Source organism: Clupea harengus, unplaced genomic scaffold, assembly GCF_900700415.2.
Source record: "Clupea harengus unplaced genomic scaffold, Ch_v2.0.2, whole genome shotgun sequence".
NCBI classification, from domain to species: Eukaryota; Metazoa; Chordata; class Actinopteri; order Clupeiformes; family Clupeidae; genus Clupea; species Clupea harengus.
The window spans coordinates 1-9,579 of record NW_024879617.1 but is presented as its reverse complement, the minus strand read 5'-3'; positions in this window follow the sequence as shown (position 1 = coordinate 9,579).

The window sequence follows — 9,579 nt, the reverse complement described above, 5'->3', positions numbered from 1 at the left end:
ATTTTATCTCTGTTTCCATTTTAGAACTGTCCCTGACTAGTTTTTGGATCATATCAAATTGTATTACTCTCTCTCTCTCTCTCTCTCTCTCTCTCTCTCTCTCTCTCTCTCTTAGGCTCTCTGATTGTCTCATCTCAGAAAAGGGTTGTATTTGTCTGGCTTCAGCTCTTTCTTCAAACCCCTCCCACCTAAAAGAGCTGGATCTGAGCTACAATTATCCCGGAGAATCAGGACTGAAGCTGTTATCTGTTAGACTGGAGGATCCTGACTGTAAACTGGAGAAGCTTAAGTAAGCGTAGAAAGAAATCCCAATATTGTACTTTTCTGCATTATTCGTGTGAGATCAAATCAGTTTCTTCATACCTAGTGTAGTGATGTATGTTCGAAGATGTATTTAAATAGCTACTTTATCAACTTAGATATAGGTCACTTCTTTGATACAGTGTCCAATATTGCAAATATGAATTTAAACAGATACATTATCTGAGGATTAGTCAGGCAGGGAAGTGGACTCCAAAGGAATCCAAAGTCCAAATAAATGATATGGTAGCAAAGGGATTAGTCAATGAATAGGCAGTTGGTAAAGGTAAAAACTAGTCCCAATTAGGCAAGAAATAGGCAAATAGGAATATAGAAACTATATTTACTCTACATCTTCCTGATTCCTTTGTTCCTTTGTCCTTGTTTCTCTGGTGTCAAAGGTCAAGGTCCATCTTAACCTGCCTGCCTTCCTTCACATAATTAAACTAAGAGCACCAGTGCAAAAATACAGCAGCATTCAATGCAATAAAATATTCACCATTGCTCCTATAGCCATTTATATTAGATTTATCAGAAATATCATTCTTCTTACAAGAATACATATGTAATCTTTCCTTAAATTATCATTTAATCATGTAGTTATCTACTAACTATTAACTATTCAAATGAAAAAATGGCAGATCTTTTCTGTTTTAGAAGAGTATAAAGTGTGACCGTGTGTCTTTCTGTTACAGAACTGACCATGCTTCAGTAAGCAGAGCTCGACACGTTTGCTGAGATGTAAGTCTTAATGGTTAATTCAGTAACTGTATGAATTGGGATCATTCACAGACATATGTTTTCTGTGTGTTCAGTCTGTAGTCTGTCTTCACTGAGTGTTATGCCTGTTGTAGCTTGTTACCACTGCACCTTCACAATGATGCACACCAATGGATGGGTGTGTGTGTGTGTTGTGGTGTGTGTGGTGTGTGGTCTGTGTGTCTGTGTGATGTCTGTGTGCTGTGTGTGTGCCAGGGTACAGCAATTAATGAGCCAAGGCTTTCATTTCCAATACCAAATCATATTGGGAAGTGTTCAGCTCTTAAGAAATCTAGAAAGTAAGATTAAGATGTTTACAAAGTATTTTTAAACTCCTCAGAGGACAGTAAGGGTGGGGATGCATCCAAATGTGTTATTTGGAAAGCATAGATAATGCGATGTAAGTAGGTTACTTCTACCCAAAATTGTTCATTGGTGTAAAAAAAAAGTCAGCTCTATGACTTCACATCAGCGCATCAACTATGAGCTACTATGTTTTCCTGAGAGATATTCATATCATCATTGTCACGGTCTTTCAAGCGACTCAGAGACCTGAATGGATTGATTTTATTGGAAAACAGCCAGTACAGGGGGGACACAGGGGAATAACGGGGGAGGGAACACAAAAATAATGCCCAGAAAGATCAAGTCCATAGGCCACAATGACCAACAAAACACAACTCAGGAGGTTTTAGCGGCGAAAACTAGAAGGAATTTGCACCGGGGCCGTGTGGTTTCCAAGTTCCTAAGAGTAAGAGTTGCTATTGTGAGATTCACTTTTCTTGTGTTTTGTCGCTCGGCGAAACTACAAAATATTTGCACCGGGGCAAACGGAGTGGCTCACGGCTGAGGGCCACAGCAATACTAAATGAAACAATAGCCTACTGTCTTTTCTCTCCTTCCTTCCACACGCAGCTGTTAGCAGGATGATCTGGTATGAAACTGGCGTTTTCTCTGCACTGCTCTCTGGTCCTTCCACTTCACTCTTCTTCTCCCAAACTCAAAAATAGGTATCTTCTTTTAAAAAGACCCGCGGCTGGTTAATTGGCTGCACGCTATTGTAAAAGGGGGGCGTGTCCGATTGATTTGCGAACTCTTGGTCCTTTACAGGAGCGTCACAACACACTGGGTGTCTTTGGAATGTGAGGTTGTGTGTGTGTGTGTGTGTGTGTGTGTGTATTGGCGTACTGTATTTGGAATGTAGTCAGTGTGTGTGTATTGTTGTGCTGGGTTAGGAATGTGTAGCTGTGTGTGTGTGTGTGTGTGTGTTGGGGTGCTGTGTTTGGAGTGTGTAGTGGGGTGTGTGTGTATTGGTGTGCTGTGTTTGGAGTGTGTAGTGGTGTGAGTGTGGTGTGTATTGGTGTGCTGTGTTTGGAGTGTGTAGTGGTGTGTGTGTGTGTGTGTATGGTGTGCTGTGTTTGGAGTGTGTAGTGGGTGTGTGTGTGTGTGTGTATTGGTGTGCTGTGTTTGGAATCTGTAGTGGTGTGAGTGTGTGTGTATTGGTGTGCTGTGTTTGGAGTGTAGTGGTGTGTGTGTATTGGTGTGCTGTGTTTGGAGTGTGTAGTGGTGTGTGTGTGTGTGTGTATTGGTGTGCTGTGTTTGGAGTATGTAGTGGTGAGTGTGTGTGTATTGTGTGCTGTATTTGGAGTGTGTAGTGGTGTGTGTGTGTGTGTGTATTGGTGTGCTGTGTTTGGAGTGTGTAGTGGTGTGTGTGTGTGTGTGTTATTGGTGTGCTGTGTTTGGAGTGTGTAGTGTGTGAGTGTGTGTGTGTGTGTGTGTATTGGTGTGCTATGTTTGGAGTGTGTAGTGGTGTGTGTGTGTGTGTATTGGTGTGCTGTGTTTGGAATCTGTTGTGGTGTGAGTGAGTGTGTGTGTATTGGTGTGCTGTGTTTGGAGTGTGTAGTGGGGTGTGTGTGTGTGTGTGTTGTGGTATCATGAGAGGCTTTACCACTGAGCTGGGTGTAGGGCAGTGCGTAATTAACAGGACAGAGCCGGCAAAAGTGCTTTCAAACGAGGATCAGGTTTATTCACCAAACACAAAGTCTTTCAGGAAGCAAACATAAAAGTTCTTCAAAGGCAAAAACATAGGCTTCATAAAGTTGCTCCTCACTTACATCCTGCCCACTGTAGTTGCAGCTTAAAGTTCCTCCGTCCAGGTCCTTCCCGGCTTGGGGCTAGCCTTCCCCCTTCCGGATGCGCTTTTAGCAAGCGCTTTAGCAAGCGTTTCCACAACAGCTTCACCCGCACCTCAAGTGCTCTCTGTTCTCCCTCCTGGCTCTTCCTGCTCTCGTGGCTCGCTCTTTCACAACAGGCACCACCTGTCTTAAATGCCCCTTCCATCAGGTGCCTTAAGCACCTACACCTGGTTGGGTGCTGCTGCATTCTGGGAGATGTAGTGCCACTGGCAGCCATCTTGTGGTGAGGCAGCCAGACCTCCACACGAACACCACACCCCTCTGCCAGCTGGCCCACCGTGATGCCACAGTGTGTGTGTGTGTATTGGTGTGCTGTGTTTGGAGTGTGTAGTAGTGAGTGTGTGTGTTTGTATTGGTGTGCTGTGTTTGGAGTGTGTGTAGTGGTGTGTGTGTGTGTGTATTGGTGTGCTGTGTTTGGAGTGTGTAGTGGTGTGTGTGTGTGTGTGTGTATTGGTGTGCTGTGTTTGGAGTGTGTAGTGGTGTGTGTGTGTATTGGTGTGCTGTGTTTAGAGTGTGTGTGTGTGTATTGGTGTGCTGTGTTTGGAGTTTGTAGTGGTGTGAGTGTGTGTGTGTATTGGGGTGCTGTGTTTGGAGTGTGTAGTGGTGTGTGTGTATTGGTGTGCTGTGTTTGGAGTGTGTAGTGGTGTGAGTGTGTGTGGTATTGGTGTGCTGTGTTTGGAGTGTGTAGTGGTGTGTGTGTATTGGTGTGCTGTGTTTGGAATGTGTAGTGGTGTGTGTGTGTGTGTATTGGTGTGCTGTGTTTGGAGTGTGTAGTGGTGTGTGTGTGTATTGGTGTGCTGTGTTTGGAGTGTGTAGTGGTGTGTGTGTGTGTATTGGTGTGCTGTGTTTGGAGTGTGTAGTGGTGTGTGTGTGTGTGTGTATTGGTGTGCTGTGTTTGGAGTGTGTAGTGGTGTGCTGTGTTTGGAATGTGTATTGGTGTGTGTGTGTGTGTGTATTGGTGTGCTGTGTTTGGAGTGTGTAGTGGTGTGAGTGTGTTTGGAATGTGTATTGGTGTGTGTGTGTGTGTGTGTATTGGTGTGCTGTGTTTGGAGTGTGTAGTGCTGTGTGTGTGTGTGTGTATTGGTGTGCTGTGTTTGGAGTGTGTAGTGGTGTGAGTGTGTGTGTGTATTGGTGTGCTGTGTTTGGAGTGTGTAGTGGTGTGTGTGTGTGTGTGTGTATTGGTATGCTGTGTTTGGAGTGTGTAGTGGTGTGTGTGTGTGTATTGGTGTGCTGTGTTTGGAATGTGTAGTGGTGTGTGTGTGTGTGTGTGTATTGGTGTGCTGTGTTTGGAGTGTGTAGTGGTGTGTGTGTGGTATTGGTGTGCTGTGTTTGGAGTGTGTAGTGGTGTGAGTGTGTGTATTGGTGTGCGTGTTTGGAGTGTGTAGTGGTGTGTGTGTGTGTGTGTGTGTGTGTGTATTGGTGTGCTGTGTTTGGAGTGTGTAGTAGATTGTGTGTATTTGCATCCTGTGTTTGGAATCTGTAGTGTGTGTGTGTGTGTTTTGTGTGTTGGTGTGAGTGTGTGTGTGTGTGTGTGTGTTGGGGTGCTGTGTTTGGAGTGTGTAGTAGATTGTGTGTATTTGCATCCTGTGTTTGGAATGTATGTGTGTGTGTGTGTGTGTGTGTGTGTGTGTATTGGAGTGTTGTTGTGTGTGTGTATCTGTGTATTGGTGTGCTGTGTTTGGAATGTAGTGTGTGTGTGTGTGTGTGTGTATTAGTGTATTTTGTTTAGAATCAGTAGTAGTGTTGTTGTGTGTGTGTGTGGTGTGTCTGCTGTGTTGTGTATTGGTGTATTGTGGTTTGGAGTGGGTAAGTGGTGTGTTTTTTGTGGTGTGTGTGTGTTGTTGTGTGTGTGTGTATGTGTGTATTGTGTGCTGTGTTTGGGAATGTAGTCAGTGTGTGTGTGTGTGTGTTGTGTATTAGTGTATTTTGTTTAGAATCAGTAGTAGTGTTGTTTGTGTGTGTGTGTGTGTGTGTGGTGTTATTGGTGTATTGTGTTTGGAGTGGGTAGTGGGTGTGTGGTGTGTTTTGTGTGTGTGTGTGTTGTTGTGCTGTGTGTGTATGTGGTATTGGTGTGCTGTGTTTGTAATGTAGTCAGTGTGTGTGTGTGTGTGATGTGTGTGTATTAGTGTATTGGGTTTGGAGTGGGTAGTGGTGTGTTTTGTGTGTGTGTGGTGTGTTTGGTTGTGTGTGTGTGTGTGGTGTGTGGTGTGTGTTGGTGTGTTATGCTGTGGAATATGTAGTTGTATTTTTTATTTTATTTTTGTATGTGTGTGTGTGTATTTGTGTGCTTTGTTTGTATACATGTAGTGGTGTGTGTGTGTGTGTGTGTGTGTGCTGTGTGCTGTGTTTGTAATGTCTAGTTGTGTCTGTTTCTGCACGTGTTTGTAATGTAGTGTGTTTGTGTGTGGGTGTGTATTGGTGTGCTACATTTGGAATGTACTCTCTCCCTCTCTCTCTCTGTGTGTGTGTGTGTGTGTGTGTGTGTGTGTGTGTGTGCTGTGTGTGTGTGTGTGTGTGCTGTGTTTGGAATATGTAGTTGTATTTTGTTTGTGTTTGTATATGTGTGTGTATTTTGTGTATTGGTGTGCTGTGTTTGGAATGTGTTTTGTGTGTGTGTGTGTGTGTGTGTGTGTGTGTGTGTGTGTGTGTGTGTTTATTGGTGTGCTCTGTTTAGAGTGTGAAGTAGTGTGTGTGTGTGTGTGTTTGTATGTACTGTTGAGTTGTGTTTTAAATATGTAGGTGTGTGTTGTGATTGGAATATGAAGTTGTGTGTATGTGTATTGGTGTGCTGTGTCTGGAATGTGAAGTAGAGAGAGAGAGTGTGTGTGTGTGTGTGGTGTGTGTGGTGTGTGTGGTGTGTGTGTGTGTGTGTGTGGTGTGTGTTGTGTGTGTGTGTTAGTCAGCAGCAGCTGTCACTGCCCATATTCTGATGATGTTGTTCTCTCCTCTCTCCTCTCCTCTTGTCTGCAGATGCCTGTGAGCTCACACTGGACCCAAACACAGCATATAGAGATCTCTCTCTCTCTGAGGGGAACAGAAAGGTGACATATGTGTATAAGGAGCAGCTGTATCCTGACCACCCAGAGAGATTTGACAGGTGTCAGGTGTTGTGTAGAGAGGGTCTGTCTGGACGCTGCTACTGGGAGGCTGAGTGGAGTAGGGATTGGGCTCATATAGCTGTGGCGTATAAAAGCATCCAGAGGAAAGAGAGGAGTAATGAGAGCCAGCTGGGACGTAATGACAAGTCCTGGAGTCTGATCTGCTCTCCTCACAGTTACTCTGCCTGGCACAATAATAAATACACTGACATACCTGTCCCCTCCTCCCGCTCCAGAAGAGTAGGAGTGTACCTGGACTGGCCAGCCGGCACTCTGTCCTTCTACAGCGTCTCCTCTGACACACTACCCACCTGCACACGTTCCACTCCACCACTCACTGAGCCCCTCTATCCTGGGTTTGGGGTTAATTATGGGGGCTCAGTGTCCCTGTGCCAGATCACATGACCTCCCCATGCTGCAAGAACACAGGAGTCACCCACTCCTGTTCATACACATGTGTGATGCTGTGATGTTATGGAAATAGTGATATGTGTATTCTGTTTACACACCACTGCTTTGATGTTACTATGCAAATGGTGATATTGCTTTTTTGTATATTTTGTCCATTTTTCAGAATTTAGTATGTGGGTTACAAGAATAGCAGCAACAACATGATGTATTCTGCTCTCTTTAAGGTTTAGTTATTTGCTGCATCTGTCCCAAGCTATTGTAGTGGCTGTGGCATATTCAGCTGTTAGATTCAAGTTATATTATCAGTCTGTTTGGTTTCCTTTCTTTCTCTTTTGTTTTTGTACATTGATACTCCAACCCCCAGGGTGATGGGTCGAATAAATTGCAAGCCACTGAATTTTAGTCTCCATGCTGCCTTTTTTGTGGCATAAAGACCTTCAACATGTATCCCTTTAACAGTGTGTGTGTGTTGAATATGAGAGGCATAGTTATTGTGTAATGTGTGTGTGGTGGTTCCTGTCCTCTGTGTATCTGTTGTTTCTGGATATGTAGACTGGTGAAAATGAAGAGAAGTAAGACAGAACCTCACAGCAGTGAAGAGTGATGTTCTGCACACTGGACAATAAAAACATGCCTTCTTTTTTCCCTGAAATAAAATGTCTAAATAAATACAATACATTTGTTTGGAGAATATAACTTGGGAATGGCTTTATGGTGATGGATGTGTCTTCATTTTTGAGGGAACTTTTTTTCTCTCCAAAGCCCATAACCAAAACAAAGTGTATGAATTTGTTTATTTTTTCACAAACATATACATTATTTGACATGCATTGACTGGGTCATATTTCCACATGAGTGCATTGCAGTAACATAATAACTAAGATTACAATGCAACACTGTAGCGGTGTGTGTGTGTGTGTGCATCATTTCTTCATGGCCAACAGCACCAACACCTCCCCTCTCTCTGCACCTGCAACATGTACATTAGCACTGTAGTGTGAGTTGTGTTGGATAACAGCATCCGCTAAATGAACTCAGCTCACATACTCATCAACATGTACATTAGCACTGTAGTGTGAGTTGTGTTGGATAACAGCATCCGCTACATGAGTAGATGAACAGGGTATCACCAGCAGCAACTCTTCCTCTCTCTGTAGCACATATATTTCACTTCTTGCACTCTTCACTTCTTCTTTGCCACTATTGTTATGTTACAATTCACAGCTCCTGTATATAGCCATTCCGCCTTTGTATATACTTTCTTAGACTTCTTAGACCGTTGCACTGTTTGTTTTGTACTGTGTTGTAATGTATATTCTGTGTAAGCACACTGAGAGTCCACTTTACCAAGTCAAATTTCCTTGTTTGTGCAAACTTACTTGGCCAATAAAACCTGATTCTGATTCTGATTCTCTGTCTGAGTGTGGGGAGGGGTTAGTAAGGGGGCATCTGTGGTCCTCCACTCCCCCTCCCTCTGCAGCCACTGCTGTTGATCCCCCTGGGATGGGGGCATGTAGTGGCTATTGATAGTGGCATCAACACCTCTGTGTATCTACTGTACACCTGCCATGGCTTGGTCGTGCAGGGATGGGGCAGTGGACAGGGGCATCTACACCCCCTGCCATGTCTTCTGAGGGCAATCCTGATGACTCTTATTCTCTGAGACATCGGTTCCCAAACTGGGGTACGCGTACCCCCAGGGGTACGCAAAGTGGTTCAGGGGGTACGCGGGAGAACATTTCCGCGATGACAGAAAACGGACGGAATTCGCCGAATGTACCGTTTGAAACAGAATTGCAACTTTCAGACGGAAACATCATTTTGTGCATCAAAATCGCCCAAATTCCCCTGTATTTTGTCCTGCAAGGCTGTATTTCTTTCTTATAAACACAACAACGATCGCAACGATGAACAAGCATTAATTAGAAAACAAAACCACTGAGAAAATGTCACGTCTGTGCTGAACTCCGCTCCGGCCACGCCCCCCTATTCAACACAGACCTCCGTAGCCTGTCAAATGAATTCGCTCATCTTCCCAATCGCCTGCAAATAATGTTTTTTTTAGTCTTCTGTTCTGTTGATGGCTGGCAAACAACAACCTTAGAAGGTTTGGGTCACTTGTGGCACATATTATTCACTCATTTTAAACCATCAATCTACCTCTGGGTGAACAAAATGAGCCGATTAAAACGGAATTAAAGTAATAGGTGAAAAGGAAAACAATTTTTTTTTTCAACGGGGCGGGGGGGGGGGGGGTTACGCAGCTGGAGATTCATTGTCTGAAGGGGTACGGGACTGTAAAAAGTTTGGGAACCACTGCTCTGAGAGAAAGGAACCACCTTTTCTTCATGGCTAACAGCACCAACACCTCCACTCTCTCTGTCTGAGAGGGAAGAGTTAGTTCATATGAGTGTCTGTGTGCCTCTGTCTGAGAGGGAAGAGTTAGTTCATATTAGTGTCTGTGTGCCTCTGTCTGAGAGGGAAGAGTTAGTCATATGAGTGTCTGTGTGCCTCTGTCTGAGAGGGAAGAGTTAGTTCATATTGAGTGTCTGTGTGCCTCTGTCTGAGAGGGAAAGTTAGTTCATATTGAGTGTCTGTGTGCCTCTGTCTGAGAGGGAAGAGTTAGTTCATATTAGTGTCTGTGTGTCTCTGTCTGAGAGGGTTGAGTTAGTTCATATGAGTGTCTGTGTGCCTCTGTCTGAGAGGGAAGAGTTAGTTCATATTGAGTGTCTGTGTGTCTCTGTCTGAGAGGGAAGAGTTAGTTCATATTAGTGTCTGTGTGCCTCTGTCTGAGAGGGAAGAGTTAGTTCATGAGT